Below are 6,625 nucleotides of genomic sequence, written 5' to 3'. Positions count from 1 at the left end.
GCATATTCACTGCAGGGCAAGGTATTACAGTAATGTGTATTTATTTGCTATTTGAATAGCCACTAATTCAATGTATTGAAGTGTTTGAACATGTGTTGGTTCTTAGTGTTTACTTTGATCCATTATTACTTATAGGACAGTCAGGGCAGTTTTTGTAGTTCTTCATTTCACCCCTCAGGTAGGCTACCCTATACAATATTTTTCCTTCCCTAGGAGAGCTTCAGTTGTTTACACACGATAATGACTTTGCTTGGCTAATGCATATTTAGTTAGGACTAATTAAATAATCAATCAGGCAGGCTGTAGCACACTCCCCCCCCCCCTGCCCCAAAGGACCTTCTGCAGGCGGGGGCTCGCGGGCACGCCTTCAGCTCAGCCCTCTCTCAGCGTCTGATCACATTACCTCAGCAACATGTCTCGTCCTGAGCGCGCATACACCGGCTCAGCTGTCACATCCCCCAGAGAGAGACACTTCTCAGCTCTGATAAGAAACTCCAAAATGCTGTTACGAGTCGCCGTCCCAGGGCGGACCAGCTTTTCAACTTAATGGTGAGCATGCACCCTACCGGCACACATGATGTAACCTCAATTAGCTGTCAGTCAGCAGAGACGTGCTTGTACGGAGCAGCACGCCGTGGCAGATGGTCCATGTGAGCACCCTACTAGTCAGATTACCGGCCATACAGTAGTGGTAAATCCGGGGCCTTGCAGAATGGGGGCAGAGAGACGCGTCGGCTCAGTTTAATGCTAAGCTCTTGTTTAGTACAAACCCCTTGGCTGCAGGCTTGCTTCAGCTTTAAAATGTGTGAGATGCAGCAGTGCTGGCAAGCCTCTGTTTATCTTCACCCTCACTATAACAGACAGGCCACAGCAGGTGGACTCTCTTACAATGGCTAGTATAGATGTACCTGTTTAGACCATTCTGAACCTGGTATGATGTAACCTGTAGTTGAACTGACTATCTTGTACTGTTCAGTAACACAGAAGCTCAAACATAACATCAAAAGACACATACATAACTTAAGTGGTGGCTATAAAGTCCTCAGTGAGTGACAGAATACAACGGCCTCCTCCTATACTGCCAGAAGTGATCAACAATCAAACTCTGCATATTTGTATCACACAAATGATGCCATTACTGCACCACATTAAAACATGCCCTACTTTTTCACAATCATTTTTTTGAACTTCTTTATTTAGGTTTTTCTATTTGGGGATTTGTATTAGGACTGAACGTAGAACTGAAATCTTATCAATCCAGCAGTAGCTATAAATAAAGGGGAAATAGTAAATCACAAACAGTTCTCCAACAATCCACAAAGATACTCTATCCACAGTGTTTTTATTTGTATTTTAAATGTTTTAACATGTGTAACACAGTAACTGTAGTCATCTTAGTTTGGTGACCAAACCTTACACCAAATACGATTACAATCTGACGAAATGTTGATGTATTTTTATTATCATGTGGCTTTATTCTCACCTGGTAAACATAGTGATATTCTCAGATTCAGCCGGTGTTGGCTTGTGTTGAGCTGTGGTTCATATTAGAGAAAAATAAGTGCAAAGTCTTAACAAAAGAGGACTGATTATGTTCTGTGTGAGCACACTAGAGCTTTCCAAGAGAAGGGGTGGGGGTTTGGTGTTGTGTTTTCCTTGATTGAAGTGAGAGGAACTTCTGTAACTCAAACAACAACACCTGTTTACACCCAGGAGCAGCTTGCTCAGTGTTGGTGAACATAAAGACAAATTAAATGAAACTTTTTAATTCAGACATTGTCCTATTCACTAGAGTGAGAAAATCCTAATGCTAATCTAGCAGTGGCTAATGATTAAGGGACGATGCTGCACCGTAGACCTGCAGTATTTCTTTCATAAAGGGCTCTGTGTGGCTGAAATAGGTTATACCACAATTCCCCCAAGCACTGTACAAGTGTTACAAACAAACAAAGACGCACAACCTTGCTTTATTGAGGTTTTCCTCCAGGGCACCAAATAAACAGGAAACACTGCAGTCTATACTACAGGGGGGGCTGGTGACTGATGAAGGTATAGCCCCAAATAAAAATGAGCAATTCATAGAGGTGAAGTCACGCTGGTGAATCTGTGCTGCTGCTGGCTCTGGCCTAATTTAACCCACGGTTATAACCTCTTTGAGGTATTACAGTGTATGAAACTTCCCACAGTTGCAGTTTTAAATGCTCCTTGGGATTATATAAAAGAAAGAACAAATAACTGTATATTTCTGGAGGTAAATGTGCCAATGTTAACCATAACTTGTTTTAGTAACCATTCTGAGATATCATTCTCTTTTTGCCACAACACAGTAAATTAGAAGCTGCTCACAAATGATACGGATATTTTTGTGCCGAATTTGGTTATTCCATTGGCTTCAATTACTGAGCATTTAGAATGAGAAAATTGATGTGGCGTTGGTTTTCAGGGTTGCAGGGCAGGGGTGCTCATCAGTGTTCTAACTGATTAGTGTTGATGCAGATAGCTACCCAGGGAGCACCAGTCTGTGACCAGCAGCCTGCTGCAGTTTGGCTTGCCAGTCCTCCAGTGGCTCAGCACTCACATCAATAGCTCAGTTCTGTTCGGTGGCGTCCCGCTGGGGATTGAACATGGAAAACTAAACCAATTTTTAGAGGTTTTGAAGCTTAGCTGCAGGATATCAGAGTAACTGTATTATGTTTCACATGACCAAGTAGTGATAATGTTTCTGGTCCCACATCAATCTTGGAACTGAAATAGTTTGTAAATGTGTTCAGAAACCTGCTTTTATTCCCAAAACACTTAATGATGATTGTAGTTGACCTCATTCTCCCGTAACCTACTCGGAAATGTGACAGCATCTACCAATCCATCACCGCGGTCAGTGTTGTCAGAAATAGGCTTCTCAACGGTGAATGGACAGAGGAATGAGTTCTGTGCCAGTTGATTTAAAGCCTGTTTTTACTTTGAGATGTTTTCAGGCGTATAACTTTCCAAAGGATGGTTTTATTTGTCACAATGAAGGGACATGGCTTTTAGAATGAATTGGCACGCTGGTGAGAAATGATTCTTCTTCTCTGCCAATTTATTGGTGAGATTTTTAAAAAAAAAGAAAAAAAGACCATGGACTTTGTAATGGCCATCATAAAGTCTGTTTGTCTCATACCTCATGTAGTGATAGCACGAGGGATATACTGTATGCTTTCACTTTCTGATTCAATCATTTCATGAACTTGATGGAGGTGAAGAGATTTGTAAAGGGCCATTTATTGTTGATGTTCTTGAGGAATAGTATACAAAACAGGAATGCAGTATATTTCTTCAGTGTAGAAAGCTTACAAATTGAATTGTTAAAGTTATTCTATTTAATTTGACGTGCACCAATATAATCTTTCGAGAAGTCATCCCCTATCCTTGAGCAGGCAAACGATACACTAACAACGTTCAGTGACTGCAGCTGTCAGGATCTCAAAAGTTCTGAATCAAGGAAATTATCATGAGAGATTACCATGCACAAGGAGGCTTTATCTCAACAGTGTTTTCCTCAATGTACACCTGGGTCTCCTTATACCTGCGTCAGTGCCATTATACTGTAACTACAGTTGTGCTTCACTCACTAGCTAACATCTTCAATACCATCTCTACATTGGCTTAATGAGTCAAACTTTTCTACTTGTGTTCTAAAATCTAAAGTCATTTTTCTCATTATATGCTAAGTTACTTAATGTTTTGAGATGTGGCCTAGTGTATCATTAATCTGTATTCTGTATGCATTGTTATGTGAAATAACCTATTATTCTGCAAGCAGTTATTTTTTATCTGCTGATCCTTTTCATAATTAAAAGATGAATTGTCATAGTGTAGTGAGAAATAGCGCACCCAACTCCCAATTAACAGAAATTCAATGATCAATGTCAAATCTGTACATTTCATGATTATGGAAAATCATTTTCTATACCAAGGAAAACAACTAAAGGACATATTTGCTTTGATTATAACAAAATATTATCCATCATATCAGTCTGACTGTTTGTCTGACTGCCTTTTGTTTTTGTTTGTTTGTTTTTATTCCTGTTGTTCTTTGTAAAGCGACCTTGGGTCCCATGAAAGGCGCTATATAAATCCAAGCTATTATTATTATTATTATTATTATAAGCTGCTTAAAGCTACAGTAATGTTATGAAGTTGAACAGGTCACAATGGCCTGAATGATATATATATTATCTTGCTGTGACAACTTCACCTTCAAACAACTTATTTCAATCAAGTTTTGACAGATAAACAACAGTTTACAAGATTACATTTAACCACATCTTTAACATGATGTTATAATTTGCCTTCACTCAATATTAATAGTCAGCCACATTATTTTTAGCCAGGTTTGATGAAAAAAACGAGTATGTATTCACATTTTAGACACTGATCCAATTACCAAACTGAAACAATGATTCGCTTCCTGTTCATCGCCTAATTGATGAATGGAGCAAATATTATAGTAGTGCAGCCCATATGTTGTAGAATGACATGCAGGCATAGCAGTTTGATGTGATCATTTGTCATGTCCTTTTGGTGTAATCTGTCAAACTAGGATTTACACAGCTCCCTTGATCCATTGCCCTCTGCACCATGCGTGATTGGCATCCTAAAATGTAGGTGAACCTGAGCTATAATAAAAGCAGTAGGTTGTGTGAGACAATTAGTTGACCCCCCCCCCACAATAAGACCTTGCTTCTGACCCCACGGCCCTTATTACTTGAACCACTCGAGCGAGGGACCCACAGTTTAATCCTAATAGATCAATAAGGCATCTTAATATCCCAGAAAATCTTTTGGCCTGTTTATCTGAGGAGAGGCCAAGAGTATAGATTGCTGTAATGGTATGAATTAGTATTGAATAAGATTCAGATTAAATTAATTTGAACTGCGGCACAATTAAGAAGGATGAATGTGCTTTTAGGGTCCAAATTGCATTCATCATGCAAACTGTGTGGAGCCAAAACAGCCTCTAGGTATATCATTTAGGATTGTACTGAAACTAATTGTATTAGAGGTGGTGAAAAATCAATATTGGGATCAAATGTATTGACTAGAATTTAAACCACTAAGCTTTGCATGTGTGAGGCTTTACTGCAAATCTGTGGACATTTGGGTCTGGAAAAAATGGCAGTATTTCCTCCACATGTTTCATCCTTGGCTACAGTGTTTCTTCTTGCATCCATCCATTACTCATGCTGCTTGTTGATGTTGCCAGTTAGCTGTCACATGCGTGGTGATATAAGATGGTTTTATCCCAGCTGTCTCTCTGCTCCAGTTTTGGATTACAGATCTCGGTGAGACAGGATCTCCGTCATGGTGACCAAGGTCTTATATGGTTAATAGAAAAGGTCATATTCCATCATAACATTATTGAATTGTGGCAACTACTACCAGTACCACTGCCTCCTGTCTAGATGCATTGCTGGTGATGGTGTCATTCAACATTACTGCCACAAAATGCTACCATTAGCTGCAGAATTGTCTGGTAGTAATTTTTTTTATGGGCATATTATAATAAGATGTTATTCTTATTCAATTATTTAATAGTTTTAGTAATATATTTTTTGACAAATGTATGGTGTTTTAGTCACATTTCTGATTGATTTTGATCCTATGAGATATTTATCATTTTTTTAGTTATAACTTGTCTTTATTGCTTGGACATTGAGTTAGATACTGGTTTGAATCTAAAGGAGGGTTTCTGGGTTAAACCCAGTGGCGGACTGGGACTACAAATCAGCCCGGGACTCTCGACCAGCCCACTTCAGTACCGGCAGCCTACCTGGGTACCGCAAGTATATACCGCTCGTAAATTGTCAACTGGGGGGATGGGGTGGGGGTGATAGACTTATCCGACTTATCCGACCGGTCCACATCGTCCGACCGGCACACTTCAGTACCGGCCCATCGGGATTCGTCCCGATGGCCAGTCCGCCCCTGGTTAAACCTGTATATGATACTTTGGGGCAGCGCATCAAACTGTTGATGAAAATGTTGGGTTGCTTATTTACACGCCAAGCAGATATGGAGAAACATTGGCATTCATTTGGAGTTGTGTTTCTCTTTTATTAACATTCTAACATCAGCAAAGTGTGGTGAACATAGAGCAGAACTTAAATTAATGCTAGGCAGCTAATACTGCTAGATATGTGCATGTTAAATAGGGAGGTTTTGTGTTGTCTGAAATAACTATAATATGTGTATCCTGAGTGGCAGGAGTTGCCTTATTTTTATGTATTGAAGGCAGAGTTTAGGAACACATAATTCCACCCTGGCTGTGGGGTTGGTTATGTTCTTTTGAGTTGCTTTTTATTTCGTATTATGGACACATTTCAGAATAAATAGATTAGTCTAATTGCCTTTGTTTTGTTTTAATGCAGTGGCATTGAGCTGTTTTATTTTTACTAATATCTAATATATCTCCAGAGCTGATGGAAGGTTGTCTTTGGTTGGCAAACTCTAACATAAAATAATATGAGAGACTGTTCTGTGAAATGTGGAACATTAACTTAGTTTCAGCTATATTGAATGGATATTTTCCTCTGGTTTCAAAATGAGGTTAAATACAACTTACATTTGCAAATCTACTCATGAA

At 39.4% G+C, this 6,625-nt stretch overlaps 1 protein-coding gene across 1 annotated transcript in view; it reads left to right on the top strand.

Annotated features, from left to right (window-relative positions):
• Positions 1–412: 412 nt before the first annotated feature.
• eys (eyes shut homolog) overlaps positions 413–6,625 on the top strand; it is a 198,208-nt gene continuing 191,995 nt past the window's right edge. The window contains exon 1 of the mRNA XM_034201872.1: positions 413–549. The gene's annotated coding sequence lies outside the window, so the exon portion shown is untranslated. The remainder of the gene's footprint in view (positions 550–6,625) is intronic.

The sequence above is a fragment of the Gymnodraco acuticeps genome, unplaced genomic scaffold, assembly GCF_902827175.1.
Source record: "Gymnodraco acuticeps unplaced genomic scaffold, fGymAcu1.1, whole genome shotgun sequence".
Classification (NCBI taxonomy): Eukaryota; Metazoa; Chordata; class Actinopteri; order Perciformes; family Bathydraconidae; genus Gymnodraco; species Gymnodraco acuticeps.
Note: the sequence above shows the minus strand (reverse complement) of the source record. Positions and strands in the feature narration are given on the sequence as shown.